The sequence below is a fragment of the Talpa occidentalis genome, unplaced genomic scaffold, assembly GCF_014898055.3.
Source record: "Talpa occidentalis isolate TD23 unplaced genomic scaffold, MPIMG_talOcc4v2.1 talOcc4.3, whole genome shotgun sequence".
Taxonomy (NCBI): Eukaryota; Metazoa; Chordata; class Mammalia; order Eulipotyphla; family Talpidae; genus Talpa; species Talpa occidentalis.
Window position 1 is genome coordinate 97141515 of NW_023603184.1, and position 27199 is coordinate 97168713.

Below are 27199 nucleotides of genomic sequence, written 5' to 3' on the forward strand. Positions count from 1 at the left end.
ATACTGATTTTTCATTTAGTTGTTGCCTTTTAAAGTCTATAGTGTGTCCCTTCTGCTATTCGAAGAGATCTGAAATTCATCCTCAAGAGGGTCCATTCATGCTAGTACTCAGCTTCCATACATCAGCTTTCTTTAGTCACCTAATAATAAAGTTAACTATCACGGGCGTCTGTGGTGGCGCAACCTATGAAGCTGTCTGCAGCCACTGCAGCATGAGTTCGATCCCCAACTAGGGAGTTACCCACATGGCGCAGCAGAGCTCTCCTGACTCACACGCTGCTCTCCTCAGCAGTATATTTCAGTCAGTCTGCCTGTTATGTTCCCCACTCTGTCTCTGGTGATTCCTCTCACTTCCTGCATCTCTGGCCTGTACCCCAGTTCTTGTATGCATAAATAAATAAATTTTTTAAAAAGTTACCTATCACTGTCCTGGTAGTTGGCATGTTAACATAAATTAATTTATATTATATTCTCTGTACTTTTATAGCTCTGCAGTCCATTTAAATTAGAATGCCCTGCCAGTAAGTACTGACAATCATTCATTTTTGCTCAGGTGCTGTAAGTTGTGCTGTAAGTTGTGAAAAGGAACAAGTGGTCCTCTTCTAATAGGAAATAATGAAATTCTTTTATAGCTGTTACATCTTTTTCCTTTACAATATCTCCAAAAGTTGAGAAGTATAGATGTTTTCAAGTGGGAGTAATTAGGACAGAAAAGCAAAAGTTACATGATGGTAAAATTTGGTCTAAAACAGGATAATTGTCAGTTTAAAGTCTAGTCAGTAGACTAGACTTATTAGGCATGCTAAATATTACCTATTAGGCATGCTTCAATTCAGTAATATTAAAGTAATATTTTTACCTTTATTATAAAAGAATAATGCAGTAAAAAAGTTCCATTTTCTGAGAGGTTTCCTATTTATATTACCCTCCCTGTTGTCACTCAGTAACTATATAATTGCAATTTCCCATTTGTCTCTTGGACCATGTGCATTCTTAGTTGCTATTATTCCCGCAGTTTAAAATTACTTATTGCCCTTCTCACCCCCTTCTCATACAAATCATAGAAAGGAATAATGTATTATCCATTCTAATGACTAAGTACTACATGTTCATAAACATCCATGATATACCATGGCTCACTGTTATTTATATGTGAAGACTCAGGATAATGAACTTGATATCCTGTCCTGTTCTTCTCTTCAATGACTTAGCCACCCTTTTCTGCATTCCCCAAAATATATGGGTAGTATTATCTTTTATGATTATATTACATCATATTCTGTAATGATATTTTTCATTCTACCCTGAAAATACTGACTTATTTAGTTCCACTTGCCATTTAACACACTCCTACATAAGAATATAAGTTTCTTGGGAAAAAGTACTATATATAATTTTTTATTTCCTTTATGACTTAGTACACAATGCCTTCCACATAGTAGATACACATTTAATAAATATTATGCACAGACTAATATTGTGGTATTGTGCTTATATTGATGTGTTATTTACCTCTTCCATTTAAAAAGTCATAAATGAGGAAAGCTGTGTCACTAATAACAGAACAAGATTACACTCTGTTTTTGAAATGTAGGCAAATATATTCCAACTCACCAACACTAACTTGTATTAACCTATACCTAAGTGTAAAGTATCACCTTACACTACTACTGTACAACTCATAGAAAGTAAAAATGTGTTTTTCATTCAAATGACTAAGTTATAGATGCTCATTAACACCCATTATTTACCATAGAGTTTCTTTAGGGAAAGACAGATGTGAAGCAGATAAGGCAAGGTGGGTTATCAGAGATACCCATCTCTGCTTCTCTCAGGAAAGATCCCTGGATGGTCTGTTTACCCATCTGCTCACATACTGTCCACTCTAGGGCTTTGTGACTAAGCAACAGGCCTTTTTTTCCCTACACAAACTTTGTTATGGGACATTATCAGACTGTCAGATCATTTAAACTAAAGGGTAAAGGAAAGGTGGTTGTTTTATGCATGAACCTTTTGCATCTATTCCTGATTTTAAACCATCACTTGGACAACTTGCTTATTTACTCTTTCATTCTATCTTCTAAATTTTGGTGCATGTAATAACTACATGTGATTAGGTCTACTTGAGAAGAATTACATTTTTTATTTAATATAATCTTATATTTTTTAAACATTTACATGGACTTGCATTTTTTTGCATTAAGTTTTACTGTTATTTTACAGTTATTATATAATATAAACAAAATAAAATAGGAAACCATGCTCACATCATATATCTTCTAGGATTAGGGAATATAACCCTTTCAAAGCTTTATTTTTTTATAAGATGTACTTTATCTAGTTTATTGAATTTAAATGGATTTAGCTTTAAAAAGAAATCCCTCACATAAAAGAAATCCCTCATAGTCTATAAGTTTATAGGAGGAGAAAAGAAATTAAAGGCATTATTTTTTGATCAGGTTAGTCACAATTAAAATTTAAAAAAATGACTACTCTTTATGTTTGCAAAGGTAAATAAACTTATGCAACTTTCCGATGTGCTGTGGGAATTAAGAGATGCTAATAAAAAAAAAAACTAGAAAGGAAGCAAGGGACTACAATATTTTTTATATTAACTTTTTTTATTTTTTACATCATTGTTCATTTTTAAACAATATTTGCTTCCCCCCACCCCCTCAAGTGTAGTCCCCATAGAGTTTCCCCTACCAATGCACCTGTGCACCATCACCTCAGTCCCCTGTGCTCCTCCCTCCCTCCAATCCCTCTCCCTCCTCCTTCCCTGCAGTATGTCTCTGATTTATAATTGCCCATTTTTGCTTTGTTGTGTTTTGTACTGTTAATTATTTTTTTACACTGATGTCTTACTGGGGAGTCCCTATATTCCTGCTATAAGTGAAACCATCCGATGTTTTTCTTTTTCCTTCTGGCTTATTTCACTGAGCATATTTCCTTCTAGTTTCATCCTCGTTGCTGCATATGGCATGAGATTATCTTTTTTGATTGCTGAATACTATTCCATTGTGTGTATGTGCCACATCTTCTTGATCCAGTCATCTAGTTTTGGGTATTTGGGTTGTTTCCAGGTTTTTTCTATTGTAAATAGTGCTCCAATAAACATAGGTGTACAGGTACTCTTTTTTTTTATTGAGACAGTATGTTATGTTGAGTGTGTATTTAATTATCTTTTCATAAATCCATCCTTGATTTTCCATCACCTGGTAGAGATCACAGCTCATACCATGTACTTATTCAAATATTATTGAAAATTCATTATTTTCATTAATTTAAATGAATGGTTCATATACATTAGTTTTAAAAATACCCTATAAGGTAATATCCTTAGTTTTTGTTTGTTTTTTTTAATTTAAATTTTATTTTTATATTCCCCATACAATTACAGCCCCCTTATTTTTACCCCAAGGTTAACTCCCTGCCCTGGGATTAGAACTCAGGCCATAGCAGTGGTCGTGCTGAGACTTAACCCCTAGGTCACCAGGGTGGACCTTCATTTCATTCTTTAAACCCTAACCTACTGTTTCTTCATATTACTTCTATAAAATACTCTTTTTTACCCAGTTTTCTAGACTTAGTAGTTGTAACAAATTTTGGGAACGCTTGCTATATCCTTGTGTCTTGATGTTTTTCTGAACCAGGTTTCCTTTCTTTGGACTTGAAACAAACATCCCAATGTTCAGATGATTGAATCTCCTTTTCTGGTTGCTGCTGAGTGACTAGATGATGCAACCCAGGAATGTGGTTGGTTAGCTCTCCTCGATCACCCTTAACCATATAGAGTAAATCCAGAGCCTGCAACTGAGGCATGCTGGAAATACCACATTTCATTATATTCTACAAATAAATTTTATTTAGATGTTGATGCCCCATTCTGCTGATGTAGCAAGAAGTTCAAACTGTTATTTTCAGAAATAATTGTCTCCAACCACCATTATCAAAAGTGGAATCTCCAGGGTTTTTACCAAATGCTGTTAGTCCTTCTTTAAATTATTTTTCAGTATTTTACTTATTATTTATTCATTTATTTTATTTATTATTGTCTGTCCTTATATTTCTCTGATACTTTGGTATAATAACATATGACTAAAAAATGTAATGGCTAATATTTATTTGGGACTGTTATTGTCACTTGCTGTTCCATATGGATTTATTCATCACAATTTGGTGAGGTGTTAGTGTGTTTTCATTAAAAGGATGATGTAGATATTGAGGCTTCAAGTGTTCAAGTAAGTTGACCAAGATCACACAGTTGGTGAATTTGGAATAAGAATTTCAGTAGTTACTGAGTTTCATTCTTACAGAAAGTAATATGTTGGAGGAACTAGTTTGCTGTATTTCAACATTTGTTACGTATAGATGTGTATTGTAATTGTTAAGTATCTTAGATAATCTTAGTAGATTATAAGTTTCATGAAAGCATAAATATCTTTCTTCATATTCTCTAAATTTTCTAATGTGGACTCTTGTACACAATAGTTTATGTGTTAAATCATTGTGGAAGTGGATTAGGCAAACAGAACGATAAATGACAATCAGCTATACCTGAAAGAAATGATCTTTTTGATAACAAAAGAGTTAATGCATTTTGTAAGGCTGCAACATTTCTTTTTTTTTTTTTTTTTTTTTAATAGAGGCATGTTTTATTTATTTATTTATTTGTTTGTTTGTTTATACAAGCACTGGGTACAGTCAGAAGCGCGGGAGGGTGAGAGAATTCACCGAGCCAGAGCGGGGAGCAGAGCAGGCAGAAGGACCGAAGTACACTGCTGAGGGGAGCAGCGGGCAGCAGGAGAGGTCTGCGCGCCATGTGGGACCCTCCTCCGGTGGCCGGGGAGCAGCCGGGGATCGAACCCGGCGCCGCAGAGGCCGCGGGCAGCTTCGCAACCCAGCGCTCAACCGCTGCGCCACCGGGGAAGCCCATGGGGCTGCAACATTTCTAATCTGAGACATAGCAAAGCAACCTGAAAAAAAAAAGTAATAAAATTAAGAATAACAGAAATTTTTAATTGCTAAACATAGAGAGGCAAATGACTTTTAAAAAGTAGAGGGTATGGAATTTTTGGATAAAATGCTCAAAATTGACTCAAATGGAAAAGGTAATGGTAGCACCATTGTTAAGAGAGTATAAATTCTTTGGGGAATTATTACATTAAAAGTGTTTTAAGCCTGGAGAACAGAAAGACACAAAGGTAGCTTTCAGTATCCAAAGTTTGGTTCTCTGGAGAAAAACTATAATTTAACATAGATCTACTCAATTGTATGGACAGATTCAAGCAACTCCTATCTCCCTCTTAATAACTACCACTAAACATCTTTTCAAATCTTTTAAGATCTGTATATTTATTTTTCTTGCAATATGTTATCTCTAGCAATACAAGTTGTTTTGCTTTGTATTTATTTGACTCTATATCTGGAAAATAATGATACCTTTACTTCCCTTGCAAAGTGTTTCTCCAGTTAGAGACATTAATTTACCCCCAAATTGGCAATGTGTAGTCTTCTAGAAGAATCTATCCCTTAGATACTCAGCAGGACAGGTGGCCATGGCTTTGGTCCCTGTTGCTATGGGTCACTGTGCACCTGGACCCAATTGTTCAGCCTCAAGTGGAGCTAATAGGATGGGGGGCTGTCCTGTGGGAAATAAATGGACCAAGCACAGTGCTTTGCTTCTGCATAAGGCATCCTTGCTGTGTGGGTGGACGGCATGGCCTATGGAGTCTCAGGAGGGAGCCAAATAGGAGGGCTGATACTGCAAACACAGACTTTGGATTCTAAAATAATTCCTGGCAGTAAACAGGGTCTGGCAGACGCTCACACAGTAGTTAAATGCTGGTTAACACCAAGGCAGGTGTTCTGCATAGACTGGACAATTACAAGAGCTAGATAAATATTAGTTGTTGCTTTATTCTCACTGTTTTAAGAGTGTTGGCTTTCCAGCCTTCAGGTAGATACCACCAATTTACTCCATTTAGTGCTGTGTTTATTTATTTATTTATTTATACAGTTTTAGGAACACAGCAGAGGATATAACAGCTGTATTAAAGTAAGACTGTGGGTCCCTTTATCTGAGTAGGTTTATGCACATAAACAGTAGCATACATCCTATTAAACTCTGTTTCTAGAGATGGGAGCTTCCAGGTAAATAATCATGAGATATATCTGTGCTGTTTGATTATTATAATAGATAAGAGATACGTTGTGTCTTTTATGTGGAAAAATCATATAATTTCACCATTAAAGGATACACCGAGACAGGGAACCTCACCTTTAAAGTTCAAGAAAAAAATATGTAATAGTAATTTTGATGTTTTAAAAGCATTGAAGTTGTTCACTTATTTAAGTACTTACTGAAAGCTGAAGATGTGCCACTCATTTGACTGGGTGATGGATCACAAGTAAGAATAAAACACACTCTCTGTCCTCAAAGCCTTTACTGTCCAGGAAGGGAGGCTGACAATACCATGATTTTGACACATACACATCTGAAGATTGAGGCAGTGGGCAGGTGCCATGGTATGCCCGACTGGGACTGCTCTTCTCAGTAAAATCATTCATTCTTATAGAAATAGCTTCATGAATGGAACAGGAAGCTTTACCATGTGTAAGTGTCTTGAAATCACTTATCTTACACAGTGATCTCTGTAAAGTGTGTTAGCAGTGCTTCTAGAAAAGTATTTCAAAGAGACACATATACCTATATTGATATGTGAATTTAGATGGATTCTGTGAATTGGAAGTGACAAAACATCTATTCAGAAGAAGTCAAGACAGAAATGAAAATAAAAGGATCATGACTAAAAATTGTAGGAGCTAGAGGTGCCCCATGGCATCTGGAGACTTTCTCCCCATCTTTGACTCAGATTTCCCCTTTGCTGCCTTCCTCCCTAGACAAGCTGTCTGCACATGGTGTACTCCCTCAGGCCCTGGCTGATAGTCAACTACATTCAAAAACAGTGAGAATGAGTATATTTCATTACCAAGTGCACCAGCAGAAAGCTCAGGATTAACTCTGCTGACCTCTGATGGGTCAAGAGTACAATTCTGACTAACCACAGAGGCCAGGAGGATGTTTACTCCAAATGACCAAGCCCCGTCACAGGCCACCTTTAGAGCAGGGTTAGAGTCAGCTCACCCAAAGCAGGTGAGCTGAGATGGGAAAAGTAGTTACCTATGGGGAACTAAGGAGCTCTTATTAGAACTTCAGACGGTTGCTGGGCAAACCAACTACTAAAACCTCATGAGTTTCTTCTTTAGTCAAACTTTTTATTTTGAGATAATGGAGACTCAGGTGTTTTTAACTTCAGATACTTTTCTCAGATTAAAAAATATCAGTTCACTCAAAGTTTCTAACTGCGCACTCAAAATCCTTTTCTTTAATAAGTGATTAAAGGTAATTTCTAATTTGTATTTGAAATCAGCATCACTGTTTCAGAATTGGGATATTAGGCAAATCACTTGCTCTTTCTCAGGCTGAGTGTTCTTATCTTGTAAATTAATATTTTTTCTGGTGTTACCTCTTCCATAGGATTGTTGGTAAGGAAAATAAAATGACAATAATGGTTTTTATTTTTTTCCCATTTTATATTTTTATTGTTTTTTAATTTCATGTGTTTTTTACATCATTTTTCACTTTTTGCACAATATATGCATTTTCATCTTGGTTATAGTCCCCACACAATTCCCATCTCCCCATGTTTTGATCATACTCCCTCCTTCCACCCCCTGTAGTGTGTCTCTGGTTTATAGTTGCTTGTTGATTTTTATTTTTATGTTATTATAATTAGTCTTTATCCTGGTCCCTTATTTAGGTTTTCTAAATTCCTGTTTATGAGTGAGACCATCTGGTATTTTTCTTTTTCTTTCTGGCTTATTTCGCTGAGCATGATCCCTTCCAGCTCCATCCATGTTGCTACAAATTGTATGAGTTAATCTTTTTAATTGCTGAGTAATATTCCATTCTGTGTATGTACCACATCTTCTTGATCTAGTCAGACAATATGGTTTTTAAACAGTAAATCCCATTACTAGATTTCTTTACAAACTTTATTTTTGAAGTATTTTTACACAAATTCATATAAAGATTTCTTTATACTCTTAATTCTACCTCATATACAGAGAGAAAACACTAGAAAATGAATTCTAATGTGATAATTCAGCCTTCTGTATTTTGAAGAAAATTAAGATACTGACTTTTCGTGCTCTCCTGAACTTCTATAGACTTTCCAGTGATTTTTTAATTGCGCTTTTGTTTGTCATATATAAGTAGCCACACTTTATTGTTTTGAAACCTTTGAAATTATATAATCATTTTCTAGGCAGCTAGGTTGCTACTAAAATGCTGGAATAAAATATATGCAAAAACTCCTATTCAGAAGCCATAGGAATAAGTTTGCTAATGTGCATAGTGTCAATGTTAACACTAGACCCTGATTTTGTTTACAGAATATTCACAGTCAAATAATATATTGAACAGGCAGAGCATATGGAGTATGATATTAAAGGGAACTCCATTTTTTTTTATCTCCACTGTATTTTAAAAAGTTAAACAGTGTAACAATTTCTCCCTCTGCTCTTGGTTCAAATCTTACACACACCCAATAATGTTTCTTGGTCATTCTGAAATAACCTGGTGTCTTTCAAGTGTATCATTTTGTCACAAACATATTCTCAATTCATTGACTATGTATATATATCTAGATCCTTCTTAGGAAATAAAACTTTGAACTTGATTTAAACTTAAAATTTTCTTTCCCCTTATGGAAATAGAAATGCAGTCCTCTTTTTCCCCTACTTAATATTCCACCTGTTCTCTCCCAATATGCTTGGGATTCAGTCCTTGAAGGATTAAAGATGAGAGGGGATGAAAAGTGAAAGAAGGAAAAGTTCTACATAGCTGGTACAATTGAAGACAGCATCAGGAATTGCCAGATGTGTAGAGGTGACTTTTCTTTCAGGAGTGATTCTGTCAAGGGAGTATTTGACAGACTTTCCATTCAAAAGGGCAATGCATTTGCTCCATTCCACCCCTCAGAAAATGACACCCTTAGTTCCTGATTTTCTGGCAACCCATTTCATGCATATTTTTCGTTCACATGTCATTGCCTTTTTACATTGGTTCTAGATGAACTCTGTCCCCCATGTAGAAACCTGCTTTTTTTTTTGCCTAACAATTTCTGCAGATAGATTTCAGTCCTAGTGAAGAAGCTACCTCTTTTCTTTTGCAAAAGTAGCCTATGCAAAGCAGCATTTATTTAGATTTTCCTGTATTCTGTGCCTGCTTAAGTGTTGGGACTTGTATCAACCTCCATGGCTGATTCCATTGAAACCCCTCTCTCTGTGTTTGTGCTGAGGATAAGGCTACCTATGTCCTTCTTTCTTGGTGAAGGGTGCTTGGGAAACTGTTGAGTAGAAATTCCCAAAATCCACTTTTAAAATCCCCTTTCTCGGGCCTCCCCTGCTGGCTCAGTGGTTGAGCGCTGGGCTGTGAGGCTGCCCGCAGTGCAGCTTCGGCAGCACTGGTTTGTTCCCCCACCACCGGAGAGGGTCCCACAAAAAAATAAATAAATAAATAAATAAAATCCCCTCTCACTTCTGTAGAACAAATTTTGTCCTTAGAGGTGGAGGTGGAGTTGTGAGAGTCATGAATCTTAAGTCAGATAAGGATGCCTGGAACTTTCTTTGGAATTCATCATTGCATTTATTTATTCTTGGTTCCTGGGATGAACTTCCAATTTAAATATCCTTATTCATCTAATCTGTTTAACTCAAACTCATTTCATCTTTCCAAATGCTTTGTAGTGTGCTGTTGCATATGTGTAAAATTCCACCAGTTCATTTACTTTCCCAAATCCCTATAATCCTTTGAATTTTCTGCCAGCAAAACTGATCAGCCACTCCAATGATTTATCTTTGTTGTGGTCCTCTGTCAGAAAGAGTGTCTTGTAGATTAATTGGACTAGTGTTGTTTATATCATCACTGACAAGCAGTATGATATAAATGATAGTAAATGTCAATAATGCAGCTCAGTTATTTTTCTTTAAAAGTGAGTGATATGAACACATTTTTTTTTTACTAATTAGAAATTTCTTCAACAAATTCCCAAACTTTAAGAGCAAATGAAGATTAAAGAAGTAGTTTTTACTTTTTAAATTAATACTAATTTTTAACAACTGATTAGCAGAAGCCTTAAGCAATAATGGTGAGCAAGAAACAGCCATAATCACAAACCAAAGTTCTCATCTCTTAAAATACCATCTCAACCCCTAGAGTCTGATATAATTAAAACTAAACAATCAGTCAAATCCTTGATCACGTCTAGTGATCATGACAGAAAATATATGACAGAAAAGAGTCTATTCTGATTATATGAATTGGTGACATAAAGAAAAATTAATGACTCTAGTTGTGGACAGTCTCTGGTATATCTCCCTCCCTCTCTCCTTTCCTTCCTCCCTCATGCACACATAATTCTAATTAGAGAGGAATACTTAAAGTACCTCTAGAAACTTCTGTCCTACAATTCCGTGTCACCACATGGAATGCTAGCTCTGAAGGTAAAAGCACTAAAAGGCTCCATTTATAGATCATGAATCTGGGAGAAATAAATGAGGTGACAAAGAAAGATTTTCTGTGCTGTCTCTTTCGTAAGTTAGAAGGCATTGCATTTAGATAATGCATTACGTCTGTTAGGCAATCTTCATGCCATTTTAAATATGGAGGTCAATTGGAGGAAATATCGAAGGCATTTTCTTAAGGGCTTAATACACAGGGTGTGTCCAAAGCAATAGCAAAAGCATAGACCAGTGTGTGGTAAGAGCAAATAAAATGGATTGCCATTTAATAAGCCAAATTTGTAATTGAGTACAAGAATTTCAAGTGCTAAAAGTAAAAATGGTTTCTGAAAGCTATCACATATCTGAGAATGTTTTCCCTGAGTACTTGCAAATAAAAAGGCTTTTTTTTAAATATAATGCTATTCCATTTGTGCATTTTACTCAGTTCAATCACATTAGTAATCAACATCATTTGGAAAGAAGTTTGCTAAGCCAGCCTCTATTTATGATTTATTCCTATGTAGGGGTCTTAGCTGGCTATAAAGACTGCTCTCTTTGCCTGCCAAGAAGTAGGCATTTTAGAGCCAATGATGTGAAAATCAATCATGATTATTTGGTTTTAGGTGACAAATACCCACCCATAATTGGCTTAATCAAAAAGAGAATTTTTGTCTCCTAAGAATTAGAAAGTCCAGATGGTGGTATAGCTTCAGGCAAACCTGCACTCAGAGGATCAAATAAAATCATCTGGATACAGTCTCTCTCCAGCTGTCTCCTTTTCTTTCCTCTCTATTGGCTTTAACCATAGATACCCTCACCTCTCTTGTGCCAAGATGGTCTCCAGAAGCTCCATGCTTGTATCCTCACAACTCTGATCCAGTTGACAAGGAAGTGCCTTTCTTCAGAGAGTTCCAGAGCTTTGGTAATAATCCATTGGCTGATTGAGACTCATATTCAGTATTGAATATGGCTTGGTGGACAAAAAAAAAAAATCAGGGTCTTGATCAAGTGTAAGTTACAAACTCACACCAAAAGCCAATGGCAGTGCTGGTATCATATGGTTCTCTATGTATGTGTGATAAATAGCTCTAGAGAAAAGAAGTAGGGTGTGAAGTGTGAATATGAGAGGATGCATGCAAAGTGGCAAGGACAGCAAATGTCCACTACAGATTTCCTCCTGCTGGACAATCCAGAAATATTAGTGTAAAGCAAAGGGAAAATGCCTTGTGGTTACATCTAAAGGCCACTAAAATTCCATTGCTGGAAACCGTTCCTTGAAAGATGATATTTTGTAAGGAGTATGTTTGTGGTAGCTGAGCATGCATCTACGTGGATTGTCTCTCTTCCAGGCCCAAATTCAGACAAGTTTCTAGCTAAAGCTTTATCATAGGTATTTCCACTGTCAGGCAAGATCTTCTTATGTCTTGCTATACCTCTAATTAAAAACAATAAAAATGTACTTTTATATAGAAATTGTAATTATTAGATATTCCTCCATTGATCATATCTGAAATATTCCCCAGAAATTTTCGTTTTCATTAGCTAAATTAAATTTGTGTTGCATAACTACTGAAGTGAGGATTGATGACCTAGCTCTATGCTGAAGATGGTGAGTACAAATTGGGGCAGAACATAGGAAGTAAGGGCTCAAATCTTTGATACCTGGGTCCACTGTGACAGAGAAAGGGAAACAGATATTAAGTGTGAGTAAGAAGGAAAGAATATTAAGGGTTGTCTAGACATTGTGCTTGGTCTGTGTAACCTCTTCCTCTAACAGCAGACATAATAAAATGGGTGATAAATTCTTGCTTCATCCTTGAGTCCTACAATTTGACACAATCCCTAGTACTCCTCAGAATCCAATTTTCCTAGGGTCACCAGTGTCCTTAAATTACCAAATGCATGGACATACTCCTGTTCTTTCCTTCTTTGATATTCCTGTGTTATTTTGCACTCTTCACCTCACTCCATGCAGTTGTACTCTGTTGTCTTCCGTGATAGCGTTCGTCTTAATGACACCTCCCAACCTCAGATATTCTTGGTTTCGCTTTTTCATCATTCAAGCCAGAAATGGAGAGTCAGTTTAAACTTACCTCTCATATATTCCTCCCCAACATGTTTAATTTGATCTCTAGACAGATTTATTGGGAAATAAATTGTGTATCATACAATTCATTCATTTAAAGTATACAAGGCAATGGCCTTTGAGCATAGTCACAGAATTATGGAACTACCACCAAAATCAGTTAGAACATTTTAATGTCCCTAATAAGAAACCCCATATTCATTATCTGTCACTTTCTATTTTCTCTAACTCTCTATCCCTGCATCCCAGCCTTAGGCAACCATGTATATACTTTGTCTCTATCAATTTACATATTCTGGATATTTTTTATGCACATATTAAGTCATCCTTTTTGACTGTCTTCTTTCACTTAGTGTAATGATTTCAAGATTTATCTATCATGTAACATGTGTTAGAGGTCTGTTCATTTTAACTGTCAAATAATAGTCTACTGTAGGTAAGAATCTTAGTTATCAGTTGAAGAAATTTAAGTTATTTCCATATTTTGGCTATTATGAGTAATTATTTTGGTATATATTTTGGCATTAATGTTCAGGAGTTTGTGTGGAAATGGTTCTTTCCTGTTCTCTACAGTATATATTTAGGAATAGTATTGCTGGGTCATGTGGTGGCTGTTTAACTTTTTTTTTTTGCTCCAACTCATGCTGCAGTAGCTGCAATTGCTTCATAGTGCTGCATCATACCCCCTTGCACCACCAGGGAAGCCCCAGCTGTTTAACTTTTTGAGGAGCCACCAAACTGTTTTCCATTTTCCATTCCCATCAGCGTGTACAAGCTTCTGGTTTCTTCATGTTCTCACCAACACTTGTTTTTTTTTTTTAATTTATTACTATAGTCATATTGTATAGATGCAGTAATACCACATTGTGGCTTTACTTTGTAGTTGCCTAATGATTAATGCTATGGAGCATCTTTTCCTGTACATATTGGTCTATTCAAAAGTGTCTATTCAAATTACTTACCTATGTACATATTGAGTTAGTAGATTTTTATTTCTTAGTTATATAAAGTTATATATTCTGCATAAAAATCCCTTATCAGATACATGGTTTTCAGATATTTTCCCTATTTTTTAGATTGTGTGTACATTTTCTTTTTTTTTTTTTTTTAAGATTTACTTATTTATTTATTTATACAAGCGCTGGGTACAGTCAGAAGCAGGAGGGTGAGAGAATTCACCAGAGCCAGAGCGGGGAGCAGAGCAGGCAGAAGGACCGAAGTACACTGCTGAGGGGAGCAGCGGGCAGCAGGAGAGGTCTGCGTGCCATGTGGGACCCTCCTCTGGTGGCCGGGGAGCAGCCGGGGATCAAACCGGCGTTGCAGAGGCTGCGGGCAGGTTTGCAACCCAGCACTCAACCGCTGCGCCACCGGGGAGGCCCTGTGTGTACATTTTCTTGATGGTGTTCTTTGTAGAACAATTTTTCTTTTGTCACATGTGCTTTTTGTGCTGTATCTAAAAAACGTCATCGCTTAAACTAATGAAGTTTTTTTTTTTTTCTTCCAAGAGTTTTATACTTTTAGCTTCTAAATTTACATTTGCAATTCATTTTGAATTGATTTTTTTGTATGGTTAATAGGAAGAGTACAAGTTTGTGTCTTTTCATGTGGATATCTAATAGACCCAGCACCATTTGTTGAAAAGACCAAAGAATTTTTTTAGCACCTTTAACTTGTTTTTAAATATTGTACAGTCTAGGGCCTCCCCAGTGGCGCAGCGGTTGAGCGCTGGGTTGCGAAGCTGCCCGCGGCCTCTGCGACGCAGGTTCGATCCCCTGCTGCTCCCCGGCCACCAAAGGAGGGTCCCACATGGCGCGCAGACCTCTCCTGCCGCCCGCTGCTCCCCTCAGCAGTGTACTTCGGTCCTTCTGCCTGCTCTGCTCCCCGCTCTGCCTCTGGTGAATTCTCTCACCCTCCCGCGCTTCTGACTGTACCCAGTGCATGTATAAACAAACAAACAAACAAACAAATAAATAAATAAAACATGCCTCTATTTAAAAAAAAAAAATCTTTAAAAAATAAATAAATATTGTACAGTCTACATCTTTATATTTCTCTAATCTGCTCTTCACCTCTGCCTAAGTTTAGGATCTTGTTAGCATATGTGTAATCTCATCCCTGCCCTTTATTGTGTTTTGTTTTGTTTTTAGGTGCCCAAGTTCTTTATTTTTTTCCCCCACAGCCACCTGAGCATAACTAAGTTCCTTATTAATGAATTTTGCTTTGCTCTTTAGGAGCAATTAATTGATAAACAGAGGGTTGACTGTATGATATGAAGCAGGTAATACTTTTTAAGGAAAGAGAGACCATGGGACTTTAAAATTAAATTTTATAGAGCAGCATAAGAGTATGGTAACCTTTGATTTTTATTTTGGAGTTCAAGTATTAAATAAAAGACAAGCAAATAAATCAGTTAATATTCACTTATCTCTTTTTTGGAAGGGCACATTTGGGAATATTTAGGATGCAGTTTTGCTGGAAGACTCATAGAAATGACTAGAATTTGAATCTCAATTATACTGAAAAATGTATTTCTTTCCTTAGCCAAAAATATCATTAGCATGAGGAAAGCCCCTTTATTATAGTCTGTGATATTTGTATAGATGCCATAGCAGCACTTATGGAATATCCACTGTTCTGAGCATGCTGCATTTTTTTTTTTACTTAATACTCACATCCTTACAGATATTTACAGATGAGTATCATAGAGGAGTTAACTGATGCCAGAAAGGTTAAGGAAAGTGTCAAGTCCATAGAACTAGTAAATATTTGAATTGGGTTTCGCTCCTACCTTAAGCACATATAAAAGTATTGGCCATATTATTACTCTGCTATTAAGTGTCAGAACCAGAACAATAAACAAACATTGTTTAGAGAAGAGAGGTAGTGTGAATGGGAGTTGTTGGAAAGGTTCATAAAGGTTCATAAGGTGACCCTTAGGAAGAGATTAAGAGAAATGGTGGATGTGTTCTAACACAAAGAACAGCATGACATAAGAAAATAGTCTCTTAGATCACTCAGTCTGGGCCCTATAAGAGATTGCTTTTTTGATTCATCTTTTTGGAAAAATTTTCTTGCCTGGTTTAATAGAAATGGTATTTTAATTGCAGATACCTTTGAGCCATACTCTGAGATGCAGAGATAATTTCTTGTTGGAACCAGCTCTGCCAGCATGATTGAATAAGCAGAGATATTCCTCTAAGCTATCTGAAATGGAGCTGAGATACCAACAAACATATCATAGCACACAAGAATGGAAAATACAAACATTTATTCCTTCCAAATAATGCTTACATTAATCTGGTTAATTAAAGCGTGAACGAAAACTATTTACTTGTGCATGTTGTGAAAGGCAGCATTAAATTAGCTCTTCTCCCTAGGAGACACACTGTGATTGTTGGCACTCATTCTGTTTTTAGCCTCATTGTTTTCTTCTTTAAAAGCAGTGCCTTACTATAATTTCTCATGTTTCCCATTAGTTGAAGCTGGGTCATTGTGTAGCCTGAGAAGAGCTTTTGCTTGCTTTGCTGATGACCAGACTCAAACAAAACCGAGGTTTTCATATTGAAATTAGTTATGAAATTTGCCACCTGACAAATCTCATTTGAACTAGATAACTACACAAGTATGAAAGGTATCTTATACATTTTAAAGGATGTTTAGAGGGGAATTTAGCTCCCACTTGAGTTTTATATAAATTTCCTCCAAAAATAAGTTCCTCCAGATTTACTTTCAATTTTCTAATTGTTGCATTTACTGTTTGGCTTTAGTGGAGATAAATAGTTTTCATTGAATCATTTCTAAAAGAAAGATGTTTCAAGATTCCTGGAACTAGGTGAGAAGCTTATGAATTTGGACGAAATTGCTCACAAAGTAGCCTGTGCTAAAGATTTGATGCTGACTTAGTTCAGGCTTTGACCTTGCAGTGTCTGCTGGAGCAGCCTTATTGAGTGTTAGTTAAACTGAATTTGACTTTCTGTCGTCATAAGTGAGTGTCCAGTTTCTCCAATGGAACAGAAAGTGTTTCTAGCTTCATAAATGCAGAAATGAAACTAGCAGGCTATAGGAGGTACCATAAAATTCTATTGAACTTAAAATGGAATTTAACTTGTAAATTAATTGATTACTACATTGAATGCCATAAAATTGAAAATAGTTGTTTGTAAAATATTCCTTGTTAGAAAAAGAAGTATGCAAAGTAATAGTTGAGATATAACTTCAGGTTATGTTTAAATAAACATCAAGGGCCTCCCTGGTGGCGCAGTGGGTTGAGCGCAGCACTGTGAAGCTGTTTGTAGCCTCTGTAGTGCAGGTTCTATTCCTGGCCATCCAGGGAGATACCCACATGGCATGGCAGACCTCTTCTGTCATGCCCACTGCTCCCCTCAGCAGAGCTTCTGTCTGTCAGCCCGTTCTGTTCCCCGCTCTGTCTCTTATGAATCCTCTCACATCCCCCCGCCTCACGCCTCTGGCCTATACCCCTGCTCTTGTATACATAAATAAATCTTTAAAAATAGATAAATAAATAGACATCAAATTTATTTAAAATTCAAACTGAACAGAAAACATGAGAGGTAAGGTGAAGCTTTAACTGGTAATTAAAAATGTAGGTTATAACACTTATCCAAATTTAGCAGCTATTTGATCAAATGATAAATTCATAGAACATAGGTTCAGCAAGGTTGACAAAAAAACAAGGTAGGTTTGTGGTGGAATATTGTATGTGTGTGTATACTTTTACTAGTACTTTTGCTTTTGCTATTTTTTAACCTGGGAAACCTCACTTGATTTCTTCTTTGTTGTTTTGATTTCTTTGATTTCTTCTTGTTTCCACTCTTTTTTATTTTTTTTAAAGATTTATTTATTTATTTATACAAGCGCTGGGTACAGTCAGAAGCGCGGGAGGGTGAGAGAATTCACCAGAGCCAGAGCAGGAAACAGTACAGGCAGACTGACGATACACTGCTGAGGGGAGCAGCGGGCGGCAGGAGAGGTCTGCGCGCCATGTGGGAACCTCCTCCGGTGGCCAGGGAGCAGCCGGGGATCGAACCGGTGCTGCAGAGGCTGCGGGCAGCTTCGCAACCCAGTGCTCAACCGCTGCGCCACTGGGGAGGCCCTCTGTTTCCACTCTTGGAACATTTGCAAGCTATATCATCTGCTACACTTTGTTTGCATTAGGAAATATACCCCACTCTGTGCTAATCTTGGTTTCATTTTCCTTCTCATCTATTCAGAAGTGGGCTACTTGAAGCAGAGATCCTGCCTTATTCATCTTTGTGTCCCTACCACCTAACACAGGACCTGCTCATAAATGATTATCAAATAGAGTGACTCAAGCATTTGTGATTGGCTTTATTTGAAGAGACAGGATGGTATTGAATATTTTCCCCATCTTTTTAAAGTCAACATGACTAACACCTAGAGGTGCAAACAAGGTGGAGGAGAGCCCAGGAGCTATTTCTAGGAAGAAAGCATTTCTTTGATCCTTTGCTTCTGCCCACAGTGTTAATAACACTTTGTTCAGCACCCACACTGTCAGTTTCATTCCAGCTGGGACTCCTAAGTAGCAGTCTGCTCTTTGTGTTCCCAGGGACAGACTAAAAGAACAGGGGCCCCGATGACAAAATTAAATAAATATGATATTACAGCATGACGGCATCTTACGTCAATACCATTGGAGGAAAAAAAGCTCGGAGATTCTTTTGGGATTGTCATTCAGTACTGTCTGTTGAAAATCTCAAACTAATTTTGTAGCAGCTTGTTGTTTCACAAATATCTTCACAAACATTTTTTTCACTTTACTGATCCTTATAACAGCTGAGAATTTGGGTGCTGGGCTATGATACTGTCTCCAAGACATGGGAGAAAAGAGTAATGAATCAACTTTAGGTGGTTGTTGGCATCTGCACAGACCCTGAGATTTACAAGATTAGCTGATTACTAGGCAGATGATGGAAAAAGAAGAAGCTTCTTGGTGCAAATAACAATGTGAAGGAGGGAACAGAGTTATGAAAATCTTTGTTGTGATTGGAAATATCCAATAATGTAGGATATGGGGAAAACCTCCTAAGGCAAGACAGGAAAAATCACATCACTAAGGATCTAACTTGCCATCTTAAGGGCCTTGGGATTCATACTTGGATAGCAGTGCGGCATTGAAGGTTTTCCAGCAAGAAACAGCTATGATCAGTTCTGTGCTTAGTAAAAATTATTTAGAAAACTAAATTGCTTGTGATTGGAACAGAGGCATAAAGTATCCTCCTCCTTCAAAGTATATGTTGCTCACGCTTGAGAATCAATCCATGGTTCCCCCTTAAGTGAAGTACTATTACTAATCTGCTAACTGTATATCTTTCTTCCCCTCTTAAGAAGGCCTTCTGAATGAAAGTGATTGGAATTCACACTTTTAAAGGGATAATCTTTTTTTTTTCTTAAATTGTCTCCAGCTTTTTTTTAAAAAAAGATTTATTTATTTATACAAGAGCTGGGGTACAGGTCAGAGGCACGGGAGGGTGAGAGGATTCACCAGAGACAGAGTGGGGAACAGAACAGGCAGACAGACCGAAAACACTGCTGAAGGGAGCAGCAGGTGAGACAGGAGAGGTCTGCCACGCCGTATGGGTATCTCCCTAGCCAGCCGGGAATCGAACCCACGCTGCAGAGGCTGCGGATAGCTTCATAGTGCTGCACTCAACCTGCTGTGCCACTGGGGAGGCCCTTAAAGGGATAATCTTGATACACTTTAAAGTATATAAAAAGTGGGACTCCCCGGTGGTGCAGCAGTTGAGCGCTGGGTTGCGAAGCTGCCCGCAGCCTCTGCAGTGCCGGTTCGATCCCCAGCTGCTCCCTGGCCACCGGAGGAGGTTCCCGCATGGCGCGCAGATTAAAGATTATTTAATCCTGCCGCCCGCTGCTCCCCTCAGCAGTGTACTTCGGTCCTTCTGCCTGCTCTGCTCCCTGCTCTGGCTCTGGTGAATTCTCTTACCCTCCCGTGCTTCTGACTGTACCCAGTGCTTGTATAAATAAGTAAAAATAAATCTTAAAAAAAAAGTTCATTATCTTTAAAAAAATTATATAAAAAATGATCATTTGCAGCTATTAGCACATTATCATAATTAGCATATTAAGCATGATGCTCTTTATAATTAGAACACAGTGTCTGATCAAACAGAAATCCTAGTGGAAGGAGAAAGGCTAAAGAGTAGTGAGAGCAGTAGATGGAGAACCAGGTAAAGTTTGGAATTGTTGGCACATACCAGAAGATCTGAGCATTGCTGATGTGACATAACTGCCATTAAATTCATCCCAATAGCACAACTCACACTCTTATATTTCAAGCCTTCTGTGCTGGTGCTCTGTTCTAAGCTTGTAAGGCTTAATGACTCCTAACAAGTGTTAAAAATACTGACTTTAGCCTGTGGATAATTTTTTAATGTCTGGGTAAAGCATTTTTCTCCTTCAAAAAGTTCAATTGAAGGAAGTCCTTTATGCTTATTTTCAAACACACACAAATTTGGGAGATAAATTCTCTGCAGTTATTTCAATTTGCATTGTTTCCCTTTGGAATCTATAGATAGAAACCATAATATTGGGTTCCAAATCTTTAATTTAGTCCGGTGTGACTTTAGAAGTGAGACTGGAGGTTTAGGTTTGTGGGCTCTTCCAGAGATCATTTTATTGTCTCAAGTAAGTGAGCTAGATAAGTCCCTACATATGTAAATTAGTGGAACTTGGTAGACCAATGGTTCTGATGCTATGTTCTGTAGAATACTAACCTCAGTAATGCTCCAAGAAAAGGGGGTTCTATAGTCCAATATTTGTAGTAAAGCTTTTCATAAAAATCTGTTAATTGATTGTTCATTAATCTTGATACAGTTTTTTTTAAGATGCTATGGGCATGTAAATAATCTTTAAGTTACTGCTTTATTTCAAAGCTGCTAACCTATATTTCGGTGATAATGTCATGAAAAATTTTGCAGCCAATTTTCATGGTTTTCTGTTGCTAGATTAGTTTACTTGTATGCATTTTTATAGTAAATGACATCTGAGGGAAACAAAAAAAAATCTCTATTAAAGAATCTTAATACACATTAGTACTTTAAATATCTTAAGAAATCCTCCAATAAAGAGGTAATTTATTTAATATTTTAATCCAATGTGATAGATTGCTAGTTCCCCACCAAATATGTTCTTACTTTTTTCCATAGTAGCAGAGTTTAATCTAGGAATATGGCTACCTAACATCTTCCCTTGAAATTAAGTACGGCAATATAATTGAGTTCTCACCAATGAATTGCAAATGAGGGAATTTATACACATTCTGCTTTATTTGTTTAGAATAAAAGTGCTCACTCTTCCCTTCCTCTCTATGTCTCATGGCCAGAATGTGGATAGAATGTCAACCAACCTAAAACATGAGGATGAGCATAATGCCCTAAAAGGAAAAAGAGGAGCAGAGTGGATCTTTGATGACCCTGTGAAGCAGAGCTTGCAATCATACTCTGGACTCTTATGGGAGAAATAATTTTCTGTCCTGTTTCAACGAGGATATAACTTTATTATAATATCTCAGTATATATCTCATCGTATTCAACATTCCCTAAGCAATTTTTTTACCCTAGAAACTACCTTCCCCTTTGTGTAGAAAATCTGAAAACTTCTTAAAAAACGAAAGTTCTAGAAAATACACTTAAGGCCACACTGAACTTTGACAAAATTTTCTTTAATTCTGATTTCTTGGTCAACATCACATGCTTTCAGGTATGCTTTGCTCCATGATTTTCTTTACCATTCTCTATCACCTGCTTAACACTTTTCTAATTAATAACCCAGGATCCAATTGTATCTATCTAATGGCTCTTCAGAAACTTCCAATGGTTCTTCTATACCTGGATGTGATACAAATAATAAAAAAGAATATCAGTGATGACATGAGAATATTGAGAAGCCATTGCTGCAAGATATAAATATCACTCTTGTTTACATTATTTTGATTATAAGTTACACAGTCCTATGAATTGTCAGAGAACTGGCAATGGTGACTTAGTTCTATATTAAAGGGGATAATGAAGTGGTTTGGTCAATACAGGGAATTGCCTCTGTTACCCCTGGGGTTTAAAAAATGTTAAAGACTTCCTTCCTTAATTCAACTCTTCCTAGTAGCATTCTCTTTTGGAAATATGTGGTGTGCTTCCACATGGAGCAGCACACAGCAATGAGATCGCTCTTACTATACTCCCCATGAGGAAGGCACATCCTTTCCATGGTCATTTGGTTTAATGAAAAGAAAACTGATTAGGTGACAAGGTGGTAGGGCTTCTCGCTTCCTCTTATCATCATTAAGTCACCTACCTTTTCTGAAATATAAACCTAAGATGTAAATCAGTTTATTGATCACTGCATCTTGTTATTTAAAACCCAAACTGGAGCCTAGGCACCAGCAATTCTTATATCTGTACAAAAATCCACTTCACTGGGCCTCGCTGGTGGCCTAAGGGTTAAGTCTCAGTGCTGTCATGTACAGGCTCAGTTTGATTCCCAGCGAGGGAGCTAACCCACATGTGGTACAGCAGACCTCTCTTGTCTCACCCACTGCTCCCCTCAGCAGTGTATTTTGGTAGATCTCCCTGTTCTACTCCCCACTCTGTCTCTGGCAAATCCTCTCACACCCTATACTTCTGGCCTACACCCAAGTTCTTCTATGCAGAAAATATAATTAAAATAAATTATAAATTTAAAAAATCCACTTGACAACACTTCTGAAAGGTGTCCAAACTGATGGACCTCAGAAAAAGTCCTGTTGTCAAGATAGTTCTTTCATCATCACATAGCTATCATTAAGTTTTCTCTTAAATTAAGCAAAAGTGTAATAGTAAATGCAGGAGGGACTTAGAAATAGGAGTCCTTTTTCATCAAAAGAGTCACTTATGAATCTATAAACAGTCCTTCCACATTATTTACCTTTCCACTGAACATGCTTGTGTCTTCTTCATAATTGTTAAAATACTGTATATCATTTTTCATCTCTCTCATCTGCAAATAGTTGTACCTCTTTTGGTCCAATCCAACAACTCTTTCCACCAAACCTTGGCAGTGGGGGAGGGGGCAGGCACAAAAATTCAGAATATTTGATAGCCTATGATAGTTTAATATTTCTCATATATAGGTTCATCTTGTATCTCGACATTCACATCTTTGATTTTTGACTCACCATTCTCACCTGTTCCCTTGTTGATGACAGTATGAATTCAATTCCTGTTCTAATCATAGTTTACTATGCTGTATCTGACAGTTTTGTCCCATTCTTGTTTCAAAACCACATATTGAAGCCTCCTCACTTAGATCCATGTTCTCCTTTTTTCCAAGGTAAAGATGATGTAAATTTCTCTAAATATTCAGGTATTTGCCCCCAGATTATCGCTATGCCTCAAGTGATGAAAGGTAAAGATAAAAATTATTTTAAGATAAAGATTTTAAAATTATATTTATTGAGGCAACATTGATTTATAATAATTTGTATCCTTTAGGTGAATAGATTCAATCGCCACACATGTTTTGATCTATATCACACTGTGCCCACCAGCAAAGCACCAATAATCCTCCCCCATAGTCCACTGGGCCTTCTCTTCCCTTTGCTCCTACCTCTTAGTCTCCAATTCTGCAGCCTCAAGTTTGTAGTCAGATTTCTAGACTTTGCTTTAGTTTTTTTTTCCTGTTCCTCTGCTTCATTTTTTTATATCCCATATTTGAATGAAAGCATCCATATTTAACTTTCTCCTTCTGACCTAAAAAATGGGAATTTCAAACTACCCTAGCAGCACAAGGGATCACACAGCATCTACACAATGTTAGAGGAAATATTAACTCTGTGAAATCCTAGTTTGATAAATACATCTTCTCATTTCTAGGGTTTTCGAGTTACTAGTAATGAATTACTGCTAAATTTCCCACCCTGTCTGTCACAATTACTAATCTCAAAAAGGCAAAGAGTTTCTGGATAGAACTGAAATTTTCCTCCCCCAAAGAGCCTGTTGACTTCTGCTCAGCAAACTGACTTGGAAGCATGGATTACTCCAATATTACAGGAGGATGTTACTCCCCTAGGAAAACTCCGTTCCGTTTATGTCTTTGGGGTCATCTTCTTGAACCCAGTCGGTCACTAACTGACTTTAGCTAATCACAGAAATTTATGATATTATACCTGCAAAGCTGGTGAAGACCTGACTGGCCCATTCAAGGACCTTTATTCTTGATCTCAGATAACACCATCTGGCAGCAGTGTTTCACTCCTTCAAAGGATACATTTAAACTGCTTTGATTTCACTTCTCTACTTTAGCATCGGTATTATTATGTCTAAAACAGTGTTTGTCCACCCAAATGAATCTGTGTTTCAAGATAATTTTTAGAACTAGGGGATACCTCCCAGGACCAAATTCAAGGGAAGAAAAAGCTGTCTATGGATGGATGGCACTGGATACTGAGAGAATACTATTTGGTGCTTATATAGCAAAATTACTAGTTTTATGTATTTCATTTCTTGGTGTTCCCTCATTTCCTGACATCCTTTATCTTCTATGAGTCAGAGATTTGCCTGACTGAAGAATGTACCTTCAAAGTGAACTACAACGTGGTAAAGGTAATTTTAAATAAGTGGTATGTTGTGATGAGCATGGTCAAGGGGACTGATGGGTAGTGCAAAAACTTACCAGCGAGTGTTTATCTCTACTGTAAAGAGTGAAGCTGGAGACACTCAGAAATTTCTCCTGACTTCATCTTACTCTGCCCGTTTCATCTGCAAAACAATTAGTATCTTTCATACCCCATCACTTTAATGTTTTATTTTGAGTTCACTTTTCTCATTTGCCATGCTGGAATTTTCTCATTCAGCTCTAGTTCCTGTGATTTGTTCCAGTGCAATAAATCTAATGAGAGAAGGGATTGCCTCTAGTAATTAAGGCTTCTGTCTGTTCTTCCTAGTTCAGTCTTTGTGGTTCATATAGGTGAGCAACAGGAAACTGTACCCAATTCAGCACCCAGAAATTAATCATCTGTGTTCTTCCTACCCATTCCAAAATCCATAGCAGGGAGCACCTCCTAAGTTCATTGGACTAAATTGCCAGTATGCTTGTAATTCTCTAGCTTGTGTTCTTTATCCCATAGCGTGGTAAAAGTTGTCAGAAAATGTGACTAGGAATTTACCAAGTCTAGTTTTTAATTAGGTTTTTAACTAATAGTTACTATTATTAGTAGTAATAATGATGAAAACTTACAAAAATGAAAAACAGTGAAATGGTTATAAGAACCGTAGCATATTGTTTCTGGCGATGCATTTGCAATGACCAATTGTACCAATAGAAAGCAAAATATTTTTCTGATTATAGCTACTGTGCTAGGACATCTTAAATATCACAGTGCCATTTACAATTTGCTTTTAATTTAAAACAATGAGAAAAAAAGAAAGGACTTGGAGCTAATGACCTATCTTCTTACCAAGGGGGGGTTTTGTGGACACCAAGTGACCATACTTTGACATAGGATTCAGAAGGTCTCAATGTATCTAAGTGGTTCTTCAGAATAGTGGCTTGAGTTCTTGTCTAAGGGAAAAAGCACACTTCCTACTTCACAATGTCAGGGAAACCTGATTATCCTTTCATTAACTTCACTAAGAAGCTGCGATCCAATAGCTATTGGTGTCAGTAACTGTTAACATGTTGGTGTTAGTAACAGGTTAATGTGTATTTTATGTGTATGACAATGTCTTGTTGTTCTGGAGTTCTTGGAATGCTGCACTTTCCTCCAGAAAGCCATCTTCTGGAAATAGGAGAATCTCTGGATTTGTTTTAGGAGTCCTATGCTTATCTTCTTTTACCACTCTGCCCTTCTCCCACTCGTTAATCTCTTGGTGATCTATTTTCTTTAATTACTCTAATTTCTTCTGTTTCTCTCCTGCCTTCTCTTCCTCTATTAGTCCTTCCATCTATTGCAAATCTATCATGTGCTCTGAAATGCCACAGTGGAAAGAGGACACCTGAAAGCCGTCCTTCTCTTCCATTTGCATCTTGCTTTTTTAGCTCTCATAATTGGTGCAGATCTGGAACTGAGAACAAAAACACATAAATTCTAAAGGTCACTGGTATCATTTCCCCAGAATATCTTCTGGGACTCAAGTCGTACTCAAATAGAAAACATAGATTTGTGTTGGAGTTCAACATACATCTTTTACTAGATGAGGGATGTTAGGCTTTATTTTCCTCATCTCTAACAGGGAAAAATAAAAGCCCACTTCATAGATCTGCCTGTTGTGGGAATTTAATGAAATGGTTTATTCAAAATGCTTGACACAATTCTTGGCACATAAAAAGTGCTCAATGAGCATTAGCTATTCCTAAAATTATTTGTAATATATCCTTTTTAAAAGGGGTAAGGTAAATACTCTGCTTGTCAGATTTTGCTTATGGAAATTATATGCTTTTGCTAGAATATTTTTATCTTCCCTTATTTCCCCATCATTTGATAATATACTATTAAATAATGATATTAATTGAAGTAAATAATGCATAATAATTGAAACTAATGTGGTAAGTGAGTTTTTTTCAGTAATAAAATTATTTGAACCTAGTATTAAAAAATCTTATTTTTCTAGTTTGAAAGTCTGTGATGCCCTAATGTTAGAGTTATAGAGAAACACTTCTGAAAACTGCTCTGAAGTCTGTAACCAGTAATTTAATTGGTTTAAATAATAACTTAAACCAATGATAAAAATAATAGTAATATATCATAATAATTTAAACCAATAATTATTATAATTAGTCTAAATAATAATTGGCTTAATAATCTCTTGTATTCTAAGGTATACAATATCTTATACAATTCTAAGTATAACTGTTGAAATTATTTTTTATGTCGTTTGATTGCATTTATTCACTGAAAGTTATTTTAGGGCCTCCCCGGTGACGCAGCGGGTTGAGCGCCCTGCTGTGGAGCTGTCCGCAGCCTCTGCAGTGCTGGCTTGATTCCCGGCCGGCCAGGGAGATACCCACATGGCGCGGCAGACCTCTCCTACCTCACCTGCTGCTCCCCTCAGCAGTGTCTTCGGTCTGTCTGCCTGATCTGCTCCCCGCTCTGTCTCTAGTGAATTCTCTCACCCTCCCGCGCCTCTGACCTGTACCCCAGTTCTTGCATAAATAAATAAAAATCTAAAAAAAAGAAAAGAACTGCAGCTGATATTAAAAAATTATTTTAAGAGCCTCCCCGGTGGCGCAGCGGTTGAGCGCCAGGTTGCGAAGCTGCCCGCAGCCTCTGCAGCGCCAGTTCAATCCCCAGTTGCTCCCCGGCCACTGGAGGAGGGTCCCACATGGCGCGCAGACCTCTCCTGCTGCCCGCTGCTCCCCTCAGCAGTGTACTTCGGTCCTTCTGCCTACTCTGCTCCCCGCTCTGGCTCTGGTGAATTCTCTCACCCTCCCATGCTTCTGACTGTACCCAGTGCTTGTATTAATAAATAAATCTTTTTTAAAAAAGTATTTTAAAAAATTATTTTACATGGGAAG